The 26,448-nt window shown below is 41.6% G+C and overlaps 1 long non-coding RNA gene across 2 annotated transcripts in view; it reads right to left on the bottom strand.

Moving 5' to 3' along the window:
* Window positions 1-113: 113 nt before the first annotated feature.
* LOC136882042 (uncharacterized) overlaps window positions 114-26,448 on the bottom strand; it is a 35,479-nt gene continuing 9,144 nt past the window's right edge. The window contains exons 2-4 of one of the 2 annotated variants that reach the window (XR_011018797.1): window positions 9,037-9,094; window positions 6,307-6,379; window positions 114-239 (exon numbers count right to left, since the gene is read on the bottom strand). This is a non-coding gene — a long non-coding RNA (uncharacterized lncRNA). The remainder of the gene's footprint in view (window positions 240-6,306; window positions 6,380-9,036; window positions 9,095-26,448) is intronic. The other variant, XR_010861072.2, reaches the window with a different exon arrangement.

Consider the following 26,448-nt stretch of genomic DNA (forward strand, 5'->3'; position numbering starts at 1 on the left):
AAATTTGGACTTAGTTTTTTTTTCCTTGGTTTATTTTTTTTACAATTAAATCAAAAATAATTATTAAAAAAAACTTAAATTATTCCTTTAAATTTATGAGAAATTACAAAAAATTTGTAAATTTTACTACAAATTCTGCATTTTAAGCAGAAAAACAGCCTAAAAATATACCCTAAGTCCAACACCTCATTTCAAGTGTCCAGGTCCAGCGTCGAAACTTTTATGAATCACGGACTTTCCTGTTCAAGAAAAAAAATTTGGAAAATTTAATATTACTAAGTACATATAACACAGTACTGCTATTGCACAAGAAGGGAGCGCTTTTACTCTCCCACTTGTGCAATAGCAGTAATATATATATCAAAGCACCTGCAAAAACCACTGTGTGATGTCAGAGAATTCTTTGAGGCAACTCTCAGTACTGAACAGTTAGGGTTTTGATATCTCGAGTGCAAACATTTCACACTGGTGTTTCCGCAGATGCAACGATAAGCTGTTTTCGTTATTAAAACAAACGCAGCAATAGTGCCAACAATTGGAAGTGTGTATGTGTAATGCACACAGTTGCCTACTATGAAAATGCTCAGCCTGTTTCCAGTCATTCGACTGAGTCACCAATGCAATGAATGAATCCCCATCTAGCCCGAAAACCATTTTTAGGGCTGCTCCGAACACGCCATCTCCCAAATGCAAGCTCACAGCAACGCACGACCAACTCGCTTGGTTGTACTCTTAAATGCTGGAAGACTGCACTATTCAGTCAAGCTTCCTGCCACATCCAAACACTAACAATTTATTTCGTGTTAGTAAAGTTTTTATGATAATCTCTCTAAATAGCCCGCCTGGTGCCAGTGATGCTCTGACATCGTAGTCAGCCAGTTCGAGTCACACTGGTCACCACCAGAATGTTGGCAGGTAGATTATGTGCCAAAAGCCTGAATTAAATTCTAAACCTCTCCGCAGTGCTCACATGGAGTTATGGCATGACGCTGGTGATTCGCCCGTCCGATGGGAACATTTAGCCTTGAGCAGGCCGCTTGGTGCTATTGAACAAATGTAGGCTATGTGCCAGCATCGCATTTCACCCCTCTCCCTACTATCACGTCATTCATTTCATCTCATTAGGAGCTAATGAGGTTGACATCAGAAAGAGCACCCGGCCGTAAAAACTCTTCATACCAAACTCCGTAAAGAAACAGGGCAAGGGTTGGACGTACATGTTAACCAAACCAAGATTGGTAAGTTCTTAAGCTCATTAACTTTAGGTTCAGATTATTTGTACCATTTTCAATAACAACTGTTCAACACTTCCAAAAGTTGGCAATACTACTAGATAAAAAAAATTACAAACCATTTCTAACAAGTAAGGACAACTTTCTGATCACTGACGTGTGACAAATTGGTAAGCCCTCATATCATACTATATTCAGATTTACACTATCAATCAATCATCACTGATCAGCAATTAGGGCAGTCACCCAAGTGGCAGAATCCCTAACCTGTTTACCTAGATTTTTCTTTTTAAAAATGCAAGGAATTTGAAAAATTATTGAACATATTCCAATCCCTAACGTCCCTCTCTACACTAAGAGTCCAAATAATGAACATGGAAGTTCAACCATAAATAGCTCTTTAAAAAAAAAAATAGAAACATGAAAATTGATCCTCAAGGGAATGTACAAATAAATTGTTGATAATTACATGACAGCTATGAGATCTCTAAGTTTTACATGAAATTTTAATATCCTCCATGCACTGGCCACACGTGCCTTTATTGGGGAGTCACTCTGACACCATACCTAATATACATACATGATTTTGTTTCAGTATAAGCATGCAAAAATTAAACAGGAAATATGACATGCTCTACTAAACATTTTGAGATAGGAACGTAGTATCTGAGGAACAAGCTTAAGCGTGTTATTTTATTTACATCCAGCTTTTACAGTACCATATCATTGACAAGCCTGAGTTTGTGTATAACCATGCACCTCACCACAAAACGATGGCCAGCAACTTCGATGCAAGCACTATATTCACATACAAGATACTCGTGTACCCTTTCAAATCGCAGGCGACTACAATCCTAGTTTCGAAATCCATGTCTTTCTTTCTTTCTTGCAAATTGCCTTACGCTGTACTGACACAGATAGTCCTTATGGTGACGATGGTATAGGAAACGGCCCAAATTAAGGAGCAGTCCCAGCATTTGCCTGTTATCAAAGTGGGGAAACCATCAGTGGGGTTTGAACCCAGTATCTCACAGCTGCATGCCCGTAACTGGAAGGCCAACTCGCTCGGTCACTGTGTATGTAAGTTACCACCTTCAAAAGTACAGTAAAGTAAAGTATTGAGTTTTCATACAGATTTATTTATTTTGATCAGTCAATGCAATCATGAACTCGATAGATTCAATTCTGACCCCAACTTGGCAGGTTTGATCCTGGCTCAGTCTGGTGGTATTTGAAGGTGCTCAAGTACGTCGGCCTCGTGTCGGTAGAAGTAGATAGTAGATAGTGGGATGTAAAGCGAATCACATTATTATTAAAACGTGATACCTTTACAAGCCAACAGCACAATTTAGGCAAGTGACACCCAATTTTCTGACCACTGGAGATAATATAAAGCTAAATACGTGTAAAGCCGGCCCCGTGGTGCAGGGGTAGCGTGCCTGCCTCTTACCCAGAGGCCCCGGGTTCGATTCCCGGCCAGGTCAGGGATTTTTACCTGGATCTGATGATGTTTGTTGTTTAAAGGGTCCTAACAGCTAGGTCATCGGCCCCTATTTATCTGGATCTGAGGGCTGGTTCGAGGTCTACTCAGCCTACATTGAGGAGGTATCTGACGGTGAGATGACAGCCCCGGTCTAGAGAGCCAAGAATAATGGCTCTGAGGATTCGTCGTGCTGACCACACGACAACTCGTAATCTGCAGGCCTTCGGGCTGAGCAGCGGTCGCTTGGTAGGCCAAGGCCCTTCTGGGCTGTTGCACCATGGGTTTATTTTTAAATACAAGTAAAACGTCGCTGTAAATAATCCAGAAAATAGTGATAGACTAGATTTCCTATCTCAAAATTTCAGGAGAGCAAATCCTATTTCCTGTTTAATTTTTGCAATCATTTAGTAAAATCTATTGGATGTTGCCAACTTCAACACAGATGCACAAACTGTGATTGGATTCAACATCATCCAGTCGCTTTTTGCAATTTTTAGAAGACTTATCTCCATTTCCAAGATTCTCATGTAACATGGGCACAAGGTGGACTTCAGCGCAACAATTTACACCTGGAGATCAAAACCAGCGACGATGTTGGCCACGATAAGTTTTCACCTGCAAGTAAATTGAACTACGTTGACCACTTCAAAACCAACCAATGATCTGCATTTGGGCTGTCGCCCAGGTGGCAGATTACCTATCAATTGTTTACCTAGCCTTTTCATTTAACATTTTCCTTCATAAATTAGCCCGATCCTTACTCCCATCCTATAAACAAATATTTGCCCCAATTTGTCCTCTTGAATTCAAACTTTATCTGCATACTGTGATCTTTCCTACTTTTATTAAAGATACGCTGAAGTTTTTAAAATAATAAACCTCAATCCTTGAGACAAGATCAAGGCAATACCATCTGTAAAATAATATACATTCTAACCAAAGAGCTAATTGAGAGAGAATAAATAAATTAGCACTTCCTTGGGGATCGAATATAATAAATGTGCGTTCGTACCAAAGCAGTCCACAGAAGAACATGCTTAAAATTCTACATCCACACGCTGCTTCAAGAAGGTTGTCCATACTTGCTTGAAAATGATAAAATTCTCTTGAATACCTTTTGTTACAATGTAGGACCATGAAGAAATGTTGGACATACAATTGTAACAAACAAATAAATCAAGAGAACTTGAAGGACTAGAAGGAAAAATAACTGAAAGAAAGTCTGAAACTAGTCAGCATAAAGCACAGAAAGAGATTTCTCAAGTTATTCTTCCAACCAGTATTCAATTCAAAATTATTCTATTTCCAAATCAAATTTTCTTAAAGCTTAATTCCTTATTATTTGCAGGACTAACAACAAAAGAGATGGAAAAAAAAGGGCTTTAAACCCAAGAATATATATTCTTGAGGTAGCTCCTTTCGTTTCAAAATTATGATTTGGACAGACCTGTGATATCCTAAAACAGTGCTTTCATTATCATTTGTTGAGTGATCAAATGATGATAATAGGATTGTTCGACATACGGCATCCTATCAAATTATACTGCATCATTGTATGAGCAAAATAACATCATTTAGCTTCCCAGAACCTGTCTCAAAATCAATCACTTCAACATATTTCTACAGAAAGCTGTTTGCCACTTATATCTTCAGTTAAAACATCTAACATGTTACTTGAAATTATCGCTCATTATTTTTTTCCTTTTCTGAATCCATCCTTCTATCAGCTTTTCTAAGTCAGTCATTTTGTCTCTTTTTAGATATCTAATCACACACATCGTTCAGCGGGTTGATTGACGTGGCTTTATGTTTTCACTCAACAACTAGGATATCCCATTAAGACTTAACGTTTCCTCGTTCAGCACTAATTTGGACGCCATTAAACCTTGGATATACACAGAAGACTACAGCTACAAGCAGAAGCCTTGTACAATCAACCAGTATCGATACGACACACATTCTTACATGCCTGGGCACAACCATCTAGATGTTCAGTTAAAGTGAGGTTCTAAGTTCCCATGGAGGGAATTTGATATTTTTCCACCAATAGAGCATATCAAAATTCAGATCAAAAATTAGATGCGTGGCTTTTCAGGCATTTGCTCTATTAACCAGCGTTTCGTCTTAGGTCTGACACTAGACTCATCCGAGTGGGATGTGTCAGACCCTACCCACTGATGCTGGGGTGTATGCAGGTGAACTTTATCAGAAGGCTATTTAAAAGGCACAGTTTGATAACTGCTGGTTAATGCTATTTAATGCATTGATGAGGAGGGATTAAAACTTTCATTTTTTGTAAGTAGGCTACAGTAGACATTACCGACTGCAACAGGCCTTAATGACATTGGCTATACTGTTCACAAGGAAATCTATGGTCCATCTGATAAAAGAAGTACACAGTGTACAGACATCAATACATACAAAAACACTGATGGATCTCCATTCATTATCAATCCAACAATCATATTCCAATCTGACATAAACTAACCCATGGAACTACACTAAGAGAAAAACAGAGTGCACAATCCGACTGTCCCCATTGCTCTGAAAAACTTAAAAGCAAGAAAACTGACTTTATCGGATGCATGGCCTTGCGCCGTTTCTAGTCTCCGAGACCTAGGCGGCTGTACAGGTGGCATGCAAATAGTTATTGACCCTGAAAGGAGCGTGCACGTGTTTGACTTAGCACCAGTACCCAATCTGAATCTCAGCTGTCAACATGGTGAGACAGTTATCATTGCACACCGTATTTTCGTATGTAAAAGTTATTTTAAGTACCAGTCGGCTCAACGGGTACTCGATGCATTTGTCCAGCAATTTTCTGGTGAAGTGCCACCTTCATGAGCACAGATTCATGTTATTGTAAATAAATTTGAAACTACTGACTCGGTGCTCAATAAAAAAAATTATGCGCATACAAGTACACAAACAGCTTTACCAGAGGAAAAGCTAGATGACATTGGTGTGAATCTTGAATGGTCACCGAATAAACGACTTACAAAATTAGCACAACAAGTAGGGGTTTTGGTTTCTTCTGCACAGTGAGCTAAAAAGCTGTTAGACATCAAACTATACAGGTTTACACAGCCCATTGTCTTAATCCTGCTGATCCAGCTGCAAGAGTGATATATTGTGAGTGCTATCTTGTATCACTGGATGATCGTTTATTCGACCTACAGGTTGTGTTAACTTTGGACGAGGCCTGGCTTCGTCTTAATGGTTGTGTGAACAGTCATAACTCTTACTATTGGTGTGCAGAAAATTTTCGTAGCTTACAAATTCTTCTTTCACCAACGTGCACACTCCCGCTCCTCCTGAACCTCTCCTGTCTTTATGATAAACTCTCCAGTTCTGGGAGAACATTTTTTGATCCAAAATATCCTGAAAGGTTTAATGACGATGACTTTATGTTAATAAGCCTGTTTTCTACAAGTCACCTGTCTTCAAGCTATACTTGTGACATAAATAGTTAACATAATAGCTCTCCGTAAGTCCTGACCAGCTTCAGACATCAATAACAACCTAGCACTGTTACAAGAATCACAGGCCGTTAACAGTCAATTTAATAAAATACAATGAACAAGCACTCACCATAATTTTAAAACTTCACCAATCTGGAGGTTCCAAGTCTGTTCTGTTGGCAAATGAGAGAAGACTTGCTGACCTAAAACACACAAATATTAGTTAGGCCTCTCGGATATGATAAAAAATCCATGTCAGGGTTTTTCACTCCATAATGCAGATTTAAGTACAGTCGAAACCATTTACTGCGACATCGCTTTTTAAAGACATATTGGATACAACAGCGAAATCTAATGGTCCTGTCTAAATCCTATATAAGCACTGTACTTTAAAAAAATAGCTTAGTATGACATATCTTATAAACCGGCATTCTTTTTTCACATTTTCGGAGAAATGTATCGACGGTAACGTCTAATGTTTTTCTTTGTTATGCGTTTGCGGATTGCTGACATCAATGTAAAGCTTATTTTCAAACTCTTGTTTTCAGTAGATTGGAGATAACAATCAGTCTCTGTTAAATAGTCAAGGCAAGAATCGCTTTGAAATTTTTGCAAAAAAAAAAAAAAAAAAGGCAAAGAAAGACAAATAATATGGCAATTACAAAATGGGGAAACAAAGTACTAAAAAGGAACTGTGTCGGCGCTGCACCAAGCTCCTTTCAAGCTAACGGGAAATCCATCTCCACGTCCGCAGACATTGCCTCAGCCTTCAGTGAAAAATGTAAACAGAATTATTCCCAGATACAATCAAATGGGGACATGTATATGACACCCCTCCCTCTCTCCAGCCTCTACTTCTCGGAAGTTTGAAGAGGATTCGACCCCGTGTGGTGAGTGGCCCTGACGAAATATTCAGCTGTATACTCGGTGACTGTGCTGAGTCAGTGGCACCATCTCTCTGCGAACTTCACTGTCGATCACTGCCTCAAGATTGGAAGAGTACTGATGTAGTTCCGATTTTCAAGAAAGGGGACAAAGCGTTCACGGCCAACTATCGGTCGGTGTCTTTCACATCCCACGTATGTAAATGTATGGAGCGACTGGGAATACTTCCGGGAAGGCAATCTGCTAAGTGAAAGATCCTGTAATACCTTATAAACAAAGGCAGTTCTCCCTGGAGAAATCTAAAATTGTTCAGATAGACTGTGTGGCTTTTGACCAAATCCGGCATGAATGACTTTTGTTAAAATTAAGACACATGAATATCAGGGGAAGTGTACTGGCGTAGTCGTAGTCATTTCTCGAGGGTCGAATCCACTGTGTTGTGTTTGATGTAGTTCACCTTCCACCGTTAAAGTAACCTCAGGAGTACGTCAAGGCAGCGTCTTGGGACCTTTATTATTTATTGCATTCATCTCTGATTTGCCTAAATGTGTGACCTCAACCATGGCCCAGTATGCTGACGACAAGAGTAATGTACAGGGATATACAATGTGCACATAATTGTCTGAAGTTACAGTCGGAGTTGGACACTATAGCGGTGTGCTGTTACCTCAACGGTCTCAACATTAATGCTGGCAAATATAAATACATTAGGTTAAGTAGGTCTCGAAACACAACAGAATGTAAATATAACATTAAGGAAGTGAGATGCACAGCTGCCAGGGTGCTCGGTTTTATGCACAGAAGTCTCCGTGGGGGCAAGTCGAATGCCATACCCGACTAACAGTCTGGTACTGTACCATTACACCTAACCTTCACAAACGAACAGCTCCTGTCAATCGCATCCTTGTGTAAACAAACCGACGTCACCTTCTTACACAAGTCTCTCACGGGTGCCACTCACCTTTCACCAGACTCTCCCCAGCTCCGTCTGCAGGCCAAAGGGGTATGTGTTATACCCCACTTTGCGCGAAATGAGTTCTACAAACTAGGTTTCTTTGCTCATTCAGCGAGGCTTTGGAACAACCTCTCCGTCAAAATTAAATGTAAATATAGTTAAATGTTATGTTAGGAAACACGTGTGGTGAGAAAATGTATGTGAATAGTCAGAAGAATGAACCAGGGAGTGAAAGGATGTGTAAATTATACTTCGTTACTTTACCTGTAAAGAACGTATAATGACTGTTTTAGTTTAGGATTTAGGTGATTATTTCAAAAGATCAGGGGGCCGGTCCTTTTCCCCTGGCCTTCCACAGATACAGTAAATGTTTACGGTAAATAAATAATGAATGTCATCATTGCAGAGAATTATGTGTATCACGCTCAACGATTTCTACAATCTGGAAGGACAGAGAGAATATCTCCTTTATTAGTGAAGACCGTGTGCGATATTACTGATCAATTTACATTGTCACAACTTCTTTCCTCATTTTTTATTTTATATTTTGTTGGAACAAACATCTAGTCCTCGAGCCAGATGAATTAATCAAACATGATTAAAATCCCTGACCCAGCTGGGAATCGAACCCGGGATCTCTGAAACGCAGGCCTCAACGCTGACCATTCAGCTAACGAGTCGGACACACTATTATCAGACATATGTTCCTTTATTTCTAGGAATGTCTAAAATACCACCCACTCTGAAATTGTACGTACCGTGTAAGCTTCAGAAGAAAAATTCCCCTCAGTCCCACTCCACAAAGATCATGTTGCAAATTAAGTTCTTATTTAATTATATTTCTTTATTTTTCGCAACAAAAAAAATAAAAAAAGGTTTGTGCGACTATCGCCCGTAACAATAACAGTCCCTTCGGAGTCGTCATAACCGGTCTCGACTGTACTTCTATTTCTAGGAATGTCTAAAGTACCGTCCCATACTTTCTTAATGTTTAATAAGATACAATTTACAAGTACTCACCTGAGAATCTGGAGGTTCCAATTCCAATCTGTTGACAACTGAGAGAAGACTGGCTGACCTACAATAACCCAAAAAATATTAATTAGATATGATAAATAATCAATGTACAAGAGTTTTATATTATTATCAGACATCTTCTTCTTCCACAGCCTTTCCCACACCTGTGGGGTCGCGGATGCGAACTGTGTCGCACATATGGATTTGGCCTTTTGTTACGGCCGGATGCCCTTCCTGATGCCAACCTTACATGGAAGGATGTAACCACTATTGCGTGTTTCTGTGGTGGTTGGTAGTGTAGTGTGTTGTGTGAATATGAAGAGGAAAGTGTTGGAACAAACACTAACACCCAGTCCCCGAGCCAGAAGAATTAATCAAACACGATTAAAATCCCTGATCCGGCTGGGAATCGAACCCGGGACCTCTGAACCGCAGGCCTCAACGCTGACCATTCAGCCAACGAGTCGGACACACTATTATCAGACATATGTTCCTTTATTTCTAGGAATGTCTAAAGTACCACCCACTCTGAAATTTCTTAATGTTTTCCAGCCCAGCCTACTTGCCATTCTTAGAACAATGAAGCTATAACAACAACAGATCAATAAAGAAAAATCATGTAAGAGGCATACCATGCAAGATGGAACAACAGTACAACTACATTCTCAATCAAAACTCAATAGTGAACCTTATTTGATTTCACCGATTAAGAATATCAATTCAACAAGACATTGCTTCATAAGAACACCTACGAAATAACCTGTGGAAAGGATTATGACTGCAACTATAACTAAAGCTTTTGTTTGGGGGAAATAGGAAATAATATTCCAGTTTTTTATTTGAATATCTACAGTATTGTTGGTAGGATACATGCATCACTTTCTACGTTTACATTCGTGTAGGTGTAGGTGCTAGACACAATATTTCACGTAGCACTTCCATCACACCTACCACGAGGATAGGAATTATGCCGGCTGCGGGAGCCTGTCGCACTCCTCTGGGGCAATGATTAATGATTGACAGATGAAATGAAATGATATTGGAGAGTGTTGCTGGAATGGAATATGATAGGGAAAACCGGAATACCCGGAGAAAAACCTGTCCCGCTTCTGCTGTGTCCAGCACAAATCTCGCATGGTGTGACCAGGATAAGAACACGTAATTAATAGTGTATAATTTATTATTACCTGTATATATGATGTATAAATCCAATGCCATGTTGTGCAACACAGGGTAACAGTCCAGAACAACGCACTTTGTCAGTAGAGGTACATAGGTTACTGGAGACTAGAAATTACGAGAAAACATGTTCTGTCATATTCTTCTAGAAGCCTGGTCAGGCAATGCATATAAAGAGGCAGTCTTGGGAGTTGAGTTGTGAGTGCAAGTCGTTAATCGAATATGCGCATTCATGATGTGATTTTGTTGCGTTGGTGGTACGTTGACATGCTATTGTGGCAGTCTTCTTCTTCTTCTTCTTCTTCGTTGTAGCAGTGTTTCGTTCAAGATGGCAGATTATTAGTGTGTGTATATAATTTTTAAATAAAGCAGTGTACACAATTGACAACATCTCCTGTGTGTGTCTTTGTGGTTACAACATGTATTCTATTGTAATTACGTTGCTTTTTTGGTCAGTTATAATTCTGTTACCATAGGTTTTCTTTTAAAAGTAGTTCATAAATTGATTTATCAAAAAATTAGTTTTGGCAGGCTGAAGACCCTAACAGTTAGAAATGATCATATTCTGCCTCAGAATTTGGGTTTCAACTTGTAAAGAGCCTTCGCTCTCTAACTGTTCTCAGGCTCACTGATCATACTGAGCTAACAATTACGGCAATCCAAAGTTTCAGGGAAGCTGGGCTTCATCTGAATCCCAATTTCGGTAAGTCTGTGCTGATAAATATCTCCATCAGGAACTTGCAAAGGCTGACCATTGCACTGAATCATTTTTTTGATCAGTTCTATATGATCTCAGGAAACTATCTGATACGTTGGTGTTACCTCACTTATGCAATCATTCAGTGAGACCTTGAGATGGAACTCGATACACTAGTACAATCACCAGTCCTTCACTGCAACCAAAAATCCTCCATATCTCAATGCTTCAATCAGTCCATCTTTTGGCTATGCTTTTCAGATAATTCCTACAGAAAATCTGTCCCGTAAGTTCCTCGATGGTGCAGACAAAATGATCTTGCGAGATCTTAAGTCAACACTCCTCACACCATGATTTCCACCCATAGGAAATTTAAGGGTCTTGGTATTTTCAGAGCAAGATGGGAAGCGACCCTCCAACAAATGAATGGGCTAAGACGCTTAAAAAGAGTAAATATCCCTTATGTCAACAACACAGCTTGATCAGGAGAGTAAACAATATCTTCAGAATCTTGGCCTCACAGATGATATTAGTCAGAAAAATCGAAGAGACGGCCTCCTAGGTACCCAAAAATTAAGCTTAGAAATTCTGAATTTGATATGTGTTGTAGTATACCATTAAAGGGCAAAGATATCAAAGAGTACCTACCCACAAATAAATGCATTTCTATTCATCATGGTTTAACAAGCAGTGAGTGGAGCGATGAATAGAAAATAGTGGCTGACGTGGCAGTGGTACAAGCTGTACCTAGAAAATGCCAAGCCTTTAACCATTCTAGGTGCTGTCTCAAAGAGATCAAAACACCTTCACATGCATTAGGATCTCACTCATATGGTGAGATTCTGCGGAACAGCATACATTACCAAATCCGTTCACTGATAGCAACAGGGCTTACTGACGTTGGGTATACTGTTCATGAGGAACTTCAGGGTCTATCTGATGAAGATTCTTTATTACTGTCCAGAAAGGTTTCCCTGCTGCTTGACCTAGCCTTTCCAGGTTATTACCAAAATCTTCCCATGACTTCTTTTTGGATTCAACAACTATTTGTTTCGCTCTGTTTCTTTCATCTACGTACAAATCCCTGTCTGCCTCGGCCCTTGTTTGGAGCCATTTCTGATAAGCCTTCATTTTACATTTACAGGCTGCTCTCACTTCATCATTCCACCAAGATGTTCGCCTTTTCCCATCTTTACACACAGTTGTTCCTAGGCATTCCCTTGCTGTTTCTACTACAGCATCCCTGTATGCCACCCATTCACTTTCTATATCCTGAACCTGCTTATTGTCTACTGTTCGAAACTTCTCACTAATCATATCCATGTACTTCTGTCTAATTTCCTCGTCCTGGAGATTTTCTACCCTTATTCGTTTGCAGACAGATTTCACTTTCTCTACCTTAGGCCTAGAGATACTTAGTTCACTACAGATCAGATAGTGGTCTGTATCATCGAAAAATCCCCGAAAAACTTGTACATTTCTAAAAGATTTCCTGAATTCAAAGTCTGTTAAGATATAGTCTATTATGGATCTGGTACCCCTAGCCTCCCACGTGTAGCGGTGAATAGCCTTATGCTTGAAGAATGTATTCGTAACAGCTAAACCCATACTAGCACAGAAGTCCAGCAAACACTTCCCATTCCCATTAGCTTCCATATCTTCCCCACATTTACCAATCACCCTTTCGTATCCTTCAGTTCTATTCCCAACTCTCGCATTGAAATCGCCCATTAGCACTATTCTATCCTTGCTGTTCACCCTGACCACGATGTCACTCAATGCTTCATAAAACTTGTCAACTTCATCCTCATCTGCACCCTCACATGGTGAATACACGGACACAATTCTTGTCCTAATTCCTCCCACTGACAAATCTACCCACATCATTCGCTCATTTACGTGCCTAACAGAAACTATGTTGCGTGCAATGGTATTCCTGATAAAGAGCCCTACCCCAGACTCTGCCCTTCCCTTTCTAACACCCGTCAAGTACACTTTATAATCTCCTATCTCTTCCTCCTTATCTCCCCTTACCCGAATATCACTTACTCCTAGCACATCCAGATGCATCCTCTTTGCTGACTCAGCCAGTTCTACCTTCTTTCTACCATAAGCCCCATTAATATTGATAGCTCCCCATCGAATTCCATTTCGTTCGCCAAGTTGTTTCCAAGGAGTCCCTCGCCTGTCAAATGGGAGTGGGACTCCATTACTCCCATAGGTCCGAGGCTTGCTTAAAGTGTTCTGAGCTCGGTAAATTCATGAAGCAGGATGCTGCCCTACTTGCACATAGTCCAAGTGAGGATCTCTCCTCTAACGGGTTATGGACCACTGGTGAATTGTATAGTCCTAGCCGCCTGAGCACAAGGAGGGCCACGACTCAGAATATGTCCGAGATGCCCACTCCCATTCCATAGCAACTGGTATCCCGACTCTCAGGACCACTTACTAGGCCACTCAGCCGTTGCCCATGGTTCACGAACTAGGACGTGACTACAGTAACCCACAAACATGAACCATGCCATCTGTAAGTGTGAGAAAAATGAGTATCTGTAATTGCTTGTATACTGCCACGCCCACTTCTGTAGGAAGAGTTTTGTTTCCATTACTCTTACGTAAAATGTCCACGTGTTTTTCTTTCTTCCATGGAAACCCGTCATCAAGAAGGCTGTGGAAAAGTGTGGCTGCCGCATTCTTCCAGTTCCTTTGTTGACAATGTGTTTATACACATGTGTTGCTGTGGTTTCATAACCGATTTACCAAGTGCTGATTTTGTGAGTTCTGTGTTAACCAAAGTAACAGTACGCCTCGAGGTGAACTTAGAGTTTTTAAGAAAGTAAAAAAGGACCGTGCTTCTCGGTTTACGAAAATGAAATCAAATGTACCAGGGCAAGGTACAGAACAAGGTATAAGTATGCGTAGTACTTCGAGCAAGAAATCCAGTGCTGCTAAGAAGAAAACTGATGGAGGCATTTAATTCGATGAATACAAGACTGAAGAGAAATCCTCAAGTGGGTTTAGGTTCATAGATTTGAGGATTCTGTAAGAAGTTATTCGTTCAGCTTAGGGGCGCACAGCTGCGAGCTTGCATCTGGGAGATAGAGAGTTCGAGCTCCATTGTCAACATCCCCGAAGATGGTTTTCCATGGTTTCCTCTTTTCACACCAGGCAAACGCTGGGACTGTACCTTAATTAAGGCCACGGTCACTTCCTTCCCACTCCTAAGCCTTTCCCACTCCATCGTCACCATAAGACCTATCTGTGTCAGCGTGGCATAAGAAAAATTACAATTGCAAAGAAAAATCGTCATCCTACTGGCCGAAGCGATGGATCACAGCGGATTCCAATTTCACTACAAATGGAAGGGTAGTCTTCTGCCAAGCTTGCTAAAAAGGAGGTAAGTTCGTTTGTTCCTTTTATTTTATTTTTTTGTGAATGAAATACAATCACATTTAATTGTAGCATTTATAGGCTTATTAATTTATGTATTGTGGAAAGTTGTTTTGTTGCAATGCTGTATTATTCGTGAACTTTCAATAATTTATAATGCTAAAATGTAAATAATCATTTAATTATTGAACGAGGAGTTTGAATGCCGGAGGCCTCTTGTCACAGAGTAGATGAAAATTAAAAATCGGTATTTTGAACTCTGATTCACTTTCTGTGAAAATAGAGATTTACAACTGAAATATTTTCTTACTTTCTTTCTTCTTAATCTGTTTACCCTCTAGGGTAGGTTTTTCCCACGGACTCGGCGAAGGATCCCACCTCTACCGTCTCAAGGACAGTGTCCTGGAGAGTGAGACTTTGGGTTGGGGATACAACTGGGGAGGAGGACTAACACCTCGCCCAGACAGCCTCACCTTCTATACTGAACAGGGACCTTGTGAAGGCATGGAAAGACTGGAAGGGACAGGCAAAGAAGAGGTAAGGAAGTTGCCGTGTCCGTAATTTAGGTACCATTCTGGCATTTTCCTGCAGGAGAAGTGGGAAACCACAGAAAACCACTTCGAGGATGGCTGAGGTGGGAATCAAAACCACCTCTACCCAGGTGACCTGCCAAGGCAGAGTGGACCCCGTTCCAGCCCTCGTGCCACTTTTCAAATTTTGTGGCAGAGCCGAAAATCGAACCCGGGCCTCTGTGGGTGGTGGCTAATCACGCTAACTACTACAACACAGAAGTGGACTACATCTGACATGTAATTTTAAAAAATCGTAACTTTCTCCAGCGCTATGTGTAGGCTCCAGTGAACTCTCGCTTCCGTTAAGCCTTTGCGAAACATAGGTTGAAGATCGAATGTGGTACAGCTAAGACAATGTCACAGAGGCTAGACATACAAGATGGCACGGCTTGGACGATGGCTGGTGAGATCCAGTTAGTAACTGCTTTGCTGGTGGGGGGGCAAGCAAAGAGAGTCTGGAGTGCGTAAGCTCTACCATCCCGTCTAGTCTTGCTCAATTGTGACAATAAGTAAGGTTATGGGCGAATGCCACGATGATTTCAAATCACACAGTTTTCTAATTTTCAACTAGGGAGGCAGCCTTGTGGGCACACATGATGCATGATCTACTGCAGCAACAGAAAATAGTCTTCATGACAGCTGACCCGGCTGACCAAAGCCGGCGAACAGCAACATATAAAATGTTCACAAATCTGAGATTTACAGTGCCTCCATTTTAATTCTTCTATATAAGTAAGAATAATGCTAGGGGCAACTTGGTGAACCCCTGGCAATATCTCTCCTCTACGCTACTAAGGTATCATTTCACGTCATTTTTATTATTTTTTTCGTCTGGTGAACTAGACAGTAAACTGCCAGATTATAACTGAACATTTTTGAGGATATATTTCCAGAGTAAATTACAAATTCTCTTGTTACTACTTTAAAGTTTTGTACTTCTAGAAACATCACCTCTAATAGTCTTTTCTTTTTTATGAAACAAATGTATGGTATATACTCAGCATTATTGCCAATTAGCCCAGCTGTAGAAATTTTAAGATACAGGAACATTGTAATTTAAGTCAATTTTATTATTTTTCAGATCAAATGTGAAAAGATACTGTATAGATCAACTCAGAAATACTGTGATGCATCTGACATGAGTACAAAAAGCATTGTCATCGCAGCTTTTCTACCAGTCCACTGTGAACTAAGGTTGGGCACTATGTCCCTGTTTCGGCACACGGAGCGTCAGTTGTTCCGAAAAACTCTCAAGCGAGACCGAGACAGTGACTTGATGTCCCGTCAGAAGTGCCACTATGTACTGCCCTTCACCTACTAGCTGACAGTCGATACCGGCAGTGTGCCGACATGTGCTGGACTGCTCTGGGTTCCGATGTATCCTCTTTGTTCTGTGAGTTCCGCTGCATCGGCGACTGGCCTTAACTTAATGCATTCTGTTTTGTAAGTGTGTTTTCATTGAAGACTAGTAATATATACCGTACGAAGGATGGTAAACTTTGAATAATGTCGCACTGAAGTCCTGTTTATGACTTTTTTATTGGAATAAAACCGGACAGAGTGACATGCACTTTATGTTCTTCTATTTTGTCTGCAAAGGGATCGTCACTGGCACAATGACAGACTTTTAAAACTTAAACATCCTACAATTTTTATTTTTGTGTTCTGCTTGTACAGGCCTAGTTTTATTTTCAATCTCCTGATTTGCTTGTACACTGACTGAGCAAATGTCATGGGATAGCGGAGCACTGAAGCGCAGGTGTGTTGTCTGCGCACCACACGCCCCCTGTGCCAGCGGCAGTTGTATAGGAGACCTTGTGAACAGTGGCTGTGCATGTGACAGGTGTAACATGGAACGTTGTCGTGAGCTGACACCGTTCGAACGGGGTAAGATGGTTGGTGCCCGACGGATGGGGAGTGCGATTTCGGAAGTGGTGCGGGAATTCGGCTTCACACGATCAACCGTCTCCAGGGTGTAACGTGAATGGTTGAATGCGGGTGTCACCGTCCACAACAGACAAACGACCGGTCGTCCAGCCACCCTCGATAACCGTGACCGGCGACATCTGAGACGGATTGTCAATAGTGACAGACGGGCAACCGTGCAACAAATCACGGCTCAATTCAACACAGGCCGTGCTAGACACGTCTCCCAGTGGACAATCTGTAGGAACATGGGTTCTATGGGGTATTGGAGCCGGCGCCGCACACGGGTGCCACTGTTAACCCAACGTCATCGGGCACAACGATACGCATTTGTCGCCAGTCACCAGGGATGGACACTGGAACAATGGCGTAACGTGATATGGTCAGGTGAATCACGATTTCAACTGCACCATGACGATGGGAGACACCGTGTATGGCGCAGACCACATGAAGCGATGGATCCCGCCTGCCTCGAAGGTGTGGTCCAGGGCGCTGGTGTCTCTGTTATGGTCTGGGGTGCATTTTACTGGTATGGAATGGGCTCCCGAGTTGTTCTGGAAAAGTCTTTGAATGGTACGCGGCATGTTGAGCTGCTCGGAGACCATCTCCACCCATTTTTGGCCTTCCAGCGCCCAGACGGTTCTCCAGTGTTTCAAGATGATAACGTGCCACCACATTAGGGTTGGGCACTATGTCCCTGTTTCGGGACACTGTGCCGGTGCACCGTTATGTTCCGCTGTTCCGGAACACGGAGTGTCAATTGCTCCGAAACATTCTCAAGCGAGACCGAGATATTGACTTGCTATCCCGTCAGAAGCGCCCTTCCCCTTCGCCTACTAGCTGACTGTCGATACCGGCCGTGTGCACTTTGTTCTAGCGCCTGACACTCAGGAACCGTCACCGGCTAAGTTAGCGTGCTGGCCTTTGGTCACAGGGGTCACAGGGGTCCCGGGTTCGATTCCCGGCAGGGTCGGGAATTTTAACCATCATTGGTTAATTTCTCTGGCTCGGGGGCTGGATGTATGTGTTGTCTTCATCATCATTTCATCCTCATCACGACGCGCAGGTCGCCTACGGGAGTCAAATCAAAAGACCTGCACCTGGCGAGCCGAACCCGTCCTGGGATCTCCCGGCACTAAAAGCCATAAGCCATTTCATTTTTATCGGCTAAGTTTGTGCATGATCGCATAGCAGGATATTTAGCCACCACACTCTCCCTCTGCTTGAGTTTTTCAGAACTTATGATTTTCACTTTCCTCGAGTTCAGAGTGTATTGTGAACAGAATTACAGGCTCAGTGATATAATTGAACGCTCACAATGCTATCGCTTGCCCAATTTGTAATCGGTTCTAATGCTTCTAGGTACACATTCATTATTTCTAACACCTTAAAGAGAAACTAAGTCGCTAATATTATTCTGAAACACTTACCTCTACATGACTTGTAAATATCACTTCTTCACCTGAATGTTTCGTCTTAAAATGACAATTCAAGTTTTCCTATAATTAAAGGATGTAGAACATTCTGACATACTGAGCCCACCAAGTTATTCACAACTATTAGAGAATTAAATAATACACTTCACTAGCTTAAGTGATGATTTCACTGAACATTCTGAAAGAAAGAAACTCAAGTCCACGTTTTAACAAACTTCACCTCATTACCGCAAGCTACAGTTAACTGATTGGAAGCATCTTTTCACGCGGGATCTTCGAGAATGCTTACACTATAAGAAAGAAAAGAAAGAAAGTCTTGTGTATAATAAAATGAAGTACGGGTACAACATACTGGGCACACGAAGTTATACTTGGCTATTTTACAATTAAATAATACACTAGTTTAATTGGTTTCACTTCGAGATTTGCAGTAATCAAAGGTAAGCGGGACCTGTGACGACACGATGCGTTCGGCACCATGAGTCAAGTGACAGCGGATATAGCCGATGACGGCTCATGACGGCTCCTGAGTGTCAGGCGCTAGACGGAAGTGCAGTGTGCCCGTGCCGCCGCCAGTCCCGCCATGTGCTGCTCGTGTTGGAGTGTTCCGTGTTCTGTCATATCCTCTTTGTTCTGTGAGTTCCGTTGCAGCCTGCCACTGGCCTTCGGTAGTAAATCGGTACATGCGAATAACTTAATGTGTTCTGTTTTGTGTTCAACTGTTCTATAAGTGTGTTTTCATTGAAGCCTAGGAATATACACCGTACAAAGGACGGTAAACTTTCCATGACGTCGCACCGGAGTCCTGTTTGGGACTTTTTTACTAGAATAAAACCCGACAGAGTGAAATACAATATATGTTTTTCTATTTTGTGTGCAAAGGGATCTTCAACCGGCACAATGTCCGACTCGTTGGCTGAATGGTCAGCGTACTGGCCTTCGGTTTAGAGGGTCCCGGGTTCGATTCCCGGCCGGGTCAGAGATTTTAACCTTCATTGGTTAATTCCAATGGCCGGGGGGCTGGGTGTTTGTGCTGTCCCCAACATCCTTGCAACTCACACACCACACATAACACTATCCTCCACCACAATAACACGCAGTTACCTACACATGGCAGATGCCGCCCACCCTCATCAGAGGGTCTGCCTTACAAGGGCTGCACTCGGCTAGAAATAGCCACACGAAATTAAATTAACCGGCACAATGACGAGACATTTCAGACTTAAACATCCCACAACAGACATTTATCAAAGTAGTTTCTTATCGGTGCATCATGACTCAGAAGACGAAAAGGCAACAACTGAAGCTTCAAGTTCTGTGCCTGCCACATCTGTTCAAGTAATAACTGGACAAACCTATCTTCCTGTGTCGCTAATGCAAGCTGTTTCATCATCATCTACCACCAACACTACTACTGCTACTACTACAACAGGTACGTCCGATCATACACTCGAGTTAAGCACATTAAGCAGAGGGAAGGTACAAAGATTGAAACAAAATAGAATACAAGCCTATTCATCCAGGCCTACGTCAACAACTAAGAAAGAGAAACTTGAACAGTTGTTGAAATGGATTGCAAAAGATTTTTTACCTTTCAATATAGTTGAGGCTGAGGAGTTTCAGAAGTTTTTATCGATGTTGAATCCTAATTATAGTATCCCAAGTCGTAAAACACTTTCGAATAGTCTCTTGAATAAACTCTATGACACAACATTGCAAGATGTCAAAGCTAACATGTCAGAAAATGCTTCATATGTACCCTTACAACAAATGGGTGGATTTCATTGAAAAATGAAAACTATATAGCAGTTACCGCTCATTTCATATGTAAAAGTGATGGCACACTCTCTTCAAAGCTTCTGTCCTGCTCAAAGTTTGTAGGAAGACACACAGCAGACAACATTGCCGGAGAACTCAAGAAAGTGGTAATAGAATGGGATCTTCAGGACAAAATCGTGGCCTGCACAACAGATAATGCTTCAAATATGGTTAGTGCGGTTCAGAAGTGCAACTGGTGGCACGTTCCGTATTTAGCGCATAGTTTGAATCTAGTAGCACAATCAAGCCTGGAAGAAATAAGGCCAACGAGAGAGAAGGTAAAACGTATTGTCGAATTCTTTAAAAGGAGCACACAATCCTTGGAGAAACTTCACAGCACTCAAAAACAGATGGGTTATCCTGTTCTGACTCTAAAGCAGGACTGTCCAACACGGTGGAACTCGACATACAAGATGATGAATAGAGTGATTCAGACCAAAGAACCACTACAAAGTACTCTTGCAATAATGAACAATAATTCTGTGGAAGTTTTAAACAATGAAGACTGGTACATAATTGAGAAATCAGTTGAAATTCTTCGGTGCTTCGATGAAATGACGAGGGAAGTCAGCAGTGAAAAGCACGTTATCCTTTCAAAAATTGGATTGATGAGTAGGAACCTTCGAACTCATTACCAACAGCTGCGAGAGGTGGAATATGACAGTCCGGCCATTTCTCGACTCCTTGGCAAGATATGTGAAGAACTGACAAGTAAAATTTGCAATAAGTACCACAATATAAATATAATGTGGGAAGCAACACTTTTAGATCCACGTATGGTTTTATGAAGGATGAAAGCAAACTTAAAGAAATAAAGGAAAAACTTATTAATGATGCCGCTACCGTTATTGGCACTGCACACCAACAGACAGCTGTTAACACATCAGGTGGAACACAAGAGCCCTCATAAAATGAGAGTCAGGCATATGGGTCTACAGTATCATTTTCGAGCATACTATGGAAAAACTTTGATGCAGGCGTTGAAGAGCTCGTTCAAGCGCCAACTGTTAATCCAAAAACAGTAAGTATCATACAGATAAGTATTTAAATATGCCTCTTCTGCATAGGTTAGAGAATCCTCTTCAATGGTGGAACGACAACAAAGATACCTTGCCAGCCCTCTACGACTTAATGAAGAAGAGACTTTGCATTATGGCGACATCAGTTCCCTGTGAACGAGTGTTCTCAAAGCAGGGACAGACCATCACAGAAAACCGTACACGTCTGAAAAGTGACAAAGTTTCTAAAATCATGTTCCTGAATGAAGATATGCCGTGAACATTTTGAGCACCATTTAAAGTGTTGTAGCCTATTGGAAGATTAACATTTGTCGGTAGTTTCACTTAATTTTTATTTTCGTGTTCTCCTAGTACAGTATAATATAGTGTTTTATTTTTATTTTCGTATTCTCCTTGTATAGTATATACTGTTTAATTTGTATTTTAGTGTTCTGCTTTAATATCGTGTACGTAAATAGAGTACCGGTACTGACGAATATATATATATTGCTAGTGGCTTTACGTCGCACCGACATAGATAGGTCTTATGGCGACGATGGGACAGGGAAGGGCTAAGAGTGGGAAGGAAGCGGCCGTGGCCTTAATTAAGGTACAGCCTGGTGTGAAAATGGGAAACCACGGAAAACCATTTTCAGGGCTGCCGACAGTGGGGTTCGAACCTACTATCTCCCGAATACTGGATACTGGCCGCACTTAAGCGACTGCAGCTATCGAGCTCGGTAAATATCTCTTTAATTGTGCGAGTATATGTTTAATTAGTGAAAATAACATTGTGACATTTGTAAACACATCTACTGCCAGTGTAATTATGACAGGTGTATTTCAGAATGAATGAAGACATTCTTATCCTAAAAACATTTTAGACATGATATTTCTGGGTGCATATTTCAGATTTTCGACTGGTTTTTCACGTGCCGTGAACTTTTATCCTGGCCCTAATTACAATACCTGCCGATACATTCAACTGGTGGAAATATCCTTAGATTAGTTACTTTTAAACACCTGTACTGCCATTGTAACTGTGTTATCTGTATTTCGTATTGACCGAAAAAATCTTGACCTAAATGCAGCCTTTAAACGAGATTATTGTGCGCGAATTTCAGTGTTCCAACTGTTCGTTCGCGTTTCGTGCAGCTTTATGCTGGCCATGGCCATTAGAAACTACACACAGCACTTTCGATACATTGATACAGGCATAGTCCCGCTGGCCCGGAGCATGTAATGTTGCCTCTCGAAGTTCTCTCTACTGCGCAGTGCGTAGTTACAGCCCCGCGACCGAAGTGCCCACTGCACACAGTCAAGGCCAACTAGTTTATCTAGTGCCGCCTTCGACACAGCACGTTCGTTACAGGCACATTCCAGCTGACGCGGAGCATGTCATGTTGTCTCTCTCTCTACTATGCAGTTGTTACAGTCCCGCGTCCCATGTTGCGGCACTCTGTACCGAAACGCTCCGCCTCCAGGCTCCTAATGTTGCGGAACAACTGAATGTTCCGGTCTGCCCAACCCTACACCACATCGCTCCCACGTTGCCCGGGAATGGTTCCAGCAACATGCAGCAGAGGTCCAACGACTGCCATGGTCACCCAGGAGCCCCGACATGAACCCTATCGAGCATATCTGGGATGTCCTGGAACGCAGGCTCTGTGCCATGGATCCTGCACCCACGAACAGACCAGCATTGGCGGCCGCTCTGTAAACGATTTGGTGTCAGCTGCGTCCAGAGGACTACCAAGGACTTGTCGACTCACTTCCATGGCGTCTCACTGCAGTTCGCAGGGCCAGAGGAGACCCCACACGCTATTAGGTGACTATCCCATGACATTTTCTAAGTCAGTGTATATAGTGTTTAATTTTTATCTTCATGTTTTGCATGTATGGGGTTTTTTATTTTTTATTTTCATGTTCCGCTTGTACAGGGAGGATAATTTAAGAGTTCAGACTTCTGCTCACATGCTGTGGGAATTTCCGAGCGAGAGCCATCTGGCTTGTGTCAACATTGGCAAGATACGAAGTGTTCACTGCCAGCGTGCAGCTGTTTAGCACTAATGCCAGCGTGCAGCTGTTTAGCACTATGTCCCTCACTTCGCTAAAAAACTATTGAACTTTTAAGGTGTGTTGTGAGGTTATTATCACGATGGTTAAATACACTACAGAGCAAAAAATATTTTTGGTTAAGTGTTTGCACAAGAAGAAAAAAACAGTTAAAAGGTGCCTTTGAAAATTCCATAGACAATTTCCTGGAGTGACAGTACCATCAAAACGTTACGTGCATCAGCTCGTTTACAAGTGGCGTAGTACTGGTTCCGTAATCAATAAGAAAACGAAGCGAAGGAGAACAGCTCTCACACGGGAGAGGTTAGAAGATATACAGGCAAGACTCCAGGTCAGTCCACATAAGTCGCTTTGGAGAGTAGCTCAAGAAAGTGGTATTTCACCTTCTTCAGCACGTAATGCAACAAAACTGTTACATTTACGATCTTATCAGACTCATTCAGTCCATCACATACTGCCTACAGATTTCAATGCGAGAATACGATTTTGCAATTAGCTAATGAATAGTGTCCACAACGGTATTGCGGATCCGAACTTTCTTTTTATGACCCATGAGGCCTGGTTTCATTTGAGTGGATATGTCAATTCACAGAACAATAGAATCTGGGATACAGACAACCTGCATGTTTTACAGCCGAGACCTCTGCACGATGTGAAGGTGGGTGTGTGGTGCGCTATCAGTGCCTGACGAATTATTGGTCCGATGTTTTTTCAGGACACATTTACTTCTGACCGTTATATTCACAACATTCTGGAACCATTTTTCTGCTGAACTGACTGAAGAAGAGAAAAGGTATGGCTATTTCCAGCAGGATAGAGCAACGGCCCATACGGCGCATAGCTCTATGCGACGGTTACGGGAAGTGTTCGATGATGATCAGATCATCAGTAAAGGCTTATGGCCCCCTCGTTCGCCTCATTTAAGCATATGTGATTTTTAGCTATGGGGAAATCTTAAAGGAAAAGTTTACAGGAATAATCCTCGAACTGCAGAACAATTGAAAATTGAAATTAGGAACATTGTGCATTCTATCGGTGTCCATGAACTACAAAGTGTGTTTCAAAATCTCATTACAAGACGTGAAGCTTGCATTGCAGCTGAAGATCACTTTCAGCATCGTCTGTAAATACTGGTGAGTTCAGTTTAATTTCCTAGTTGATTTGTTTATTCATTTACTTATTTGTCCAGAGCATCTATGTAGCCGGTGAGTTCAGTTTCGTTTAGTTTCTATAGGTGTAATCATGTCGCTTCTTTGAGCCGACTATGCCTACTTGTCATTACGGGCACTGCGCTTGCTGTCTCCACTTCCCAGCACGCCTAATCCTCAGCATTCCTCTCTGAACTTTTAAATTAATCACCATGTATATTGTGCCTGAAAATAGAGTACGGACGAATGTTTCTTCAACTGTGCGAGTATATTTTTAATTGGTGAAAATAACATTGTGACATTTGTAAACTCATATATTGCCAGTGTAATTGTGACAAGTGTATTTCAGAATGAATGAAAACATTCTTATCCTAACAACAACATTTAGACATGCTTTTCTGGGTTCCTATTTCAGAGTTCCGACTGCTTTTTCACGTGTTGTGAAGTTTTATCCTGGCCCTAATTACTCACAATATAGGCTGATACACTCAACTGGTGAAAATATCCTTGGATTAGTTACTTTTAAACATCTGTACTGCCATTGTAACCGTGTTATGTGTATTTAATATTGACCAAAAAAACCTTCAACTAAAAGCCGCCTTTAAACATTATTATAGGGCGCAAATTTCAGTGTTCCGACTGTTCCTTTATGTTCTGTGCAGCTTTTCGCTAGCCATAACTACACACAGCACGTCCGGTACATCAGCACATTCCTGCTGAAGCGGAGCATGTCATGTTGCCTCACGAAGTTGTCTCTACTGCGCAGTTACAGTCCCGTGTGCCGGCACACTGTACCGAAACACTCCACCTGAAGCTACTAATGTTCCGGAACAGCTGACTGTTCCGGTCTGCCCAACCCTACTGTGAACAGTGATCAACAACAATTTTCTATAGACCTGTGCACTGCAATGGTGGGAGCTAATATCCCCCTGCATAAACTGGAGCATCTTCAAACTTCAACAAGCTGCCGGGAGCAATCACTGAGTTGGAGAAGAGTAGCTTTCCCCTGGTAGAGTCATTTAGGGCTGTGGAAGAAGTCAGGAGAAGTTTTTACCAAACCTCTGGGAAGGTAGCCACTGTCAGCAAAAAGTTCCATAAGAGTCCTGCAGCAGAATCCATGAAGGAAATCAACGGTAAAATTAGCCAGGGTGCTACGAGGTGAAGTAGATGAAACAGCTGAACTAAAACCAGATGAAAGGGCTTTATTGAAGTTTTTTTCAATCACTTCCTGTGATGTCGAGAGATTTTTCTCTCAGTACAAAACATTCTGCCCGACAGGAGAACAAGATTATTACCAGAAAACATTGAAAAGTTGCTTGTTGTAAATTTCTTTTATAGTAATTGTACCGGGCGGTACACCTCCACGCCGGTAATTCAAACTTTGCGCCAGTTGAAACTCCTCTGCTGGAGGAAGTCTGAACTTTATCTTCGGTATTAATTTTCAAGTTTCTCAGAAGATGTCACTACTTGGAAATTTTGTAGTTTCTGAACTGGGTCGTTTTCGATGTATTTTTGTTTTACCTGTAGTAAGAAGTGTGAACTTTCTCTTCTAGAGGACACTCCTGAAGAACTACAATGGTGCACCCTAGTGCGAAGTGAAAGAACTGTTGTTTTGGAGAAATTTTTATTTCAAAAGTTTGTTCCTTGTTAAATTTCTTTCTGTTATTGTTTAAGTTGGCTGTAGCCTATAACCCTTTCCTTCCCCTTGTTTTGAATTTAGCCAATCCCGAATTTCTTTAATTAATTTCTGACCAATCAGATGTATCTTCTCCAACTTGAATATCTTGCTTAACCCTAGCCAATAAAGTTTTTGTGGGCGGGTGTTCCCATTTCCGAAACGCCTCGAACTTTCCACGAGAGTATATAAACTGCTGATTTTCGGGTCTCTGCGCCACTTCAGTACCAACTTTCAAAGTGTAAAGTACGTAGCAGGGGGCGGGAAGCGCCTCTTTCTTCGGGGAGCAGTTCAACACCAAGGTAATGAATGGCCTTTTAATAACTTCTTTTCTTGCTAGCTCAGCAGTTTAACTCTCGGGGCGGGTCCGAAGCGTTTCTACCATGTAACTTTCCCTAAAATGTAAAGACTCTTAGCATCTATTCTCTTTCAAAGCTACATATTGGGATAGAGAGTGCTTAACCCTCTCGAGCTCCCACTCATATTGTTTTCAGGTGAAC

The sequence above is a fragment of the Anabrus simplex genome, chromosome 10 (genome assembly GCF_040414725.1).
Source record: "Anabrus simplex isolate iqAnaSimp1 chromosome 10, ASM4041472v1, whole genome shotgun sequence".
NCBI classification, from domain to species: domain Eukaryota; kingdom Metazoa; phylum Arthropoda; class Insecta; order Orthoptera; family Tettigoniidae; genus Anabrus; species Anabrus simplex.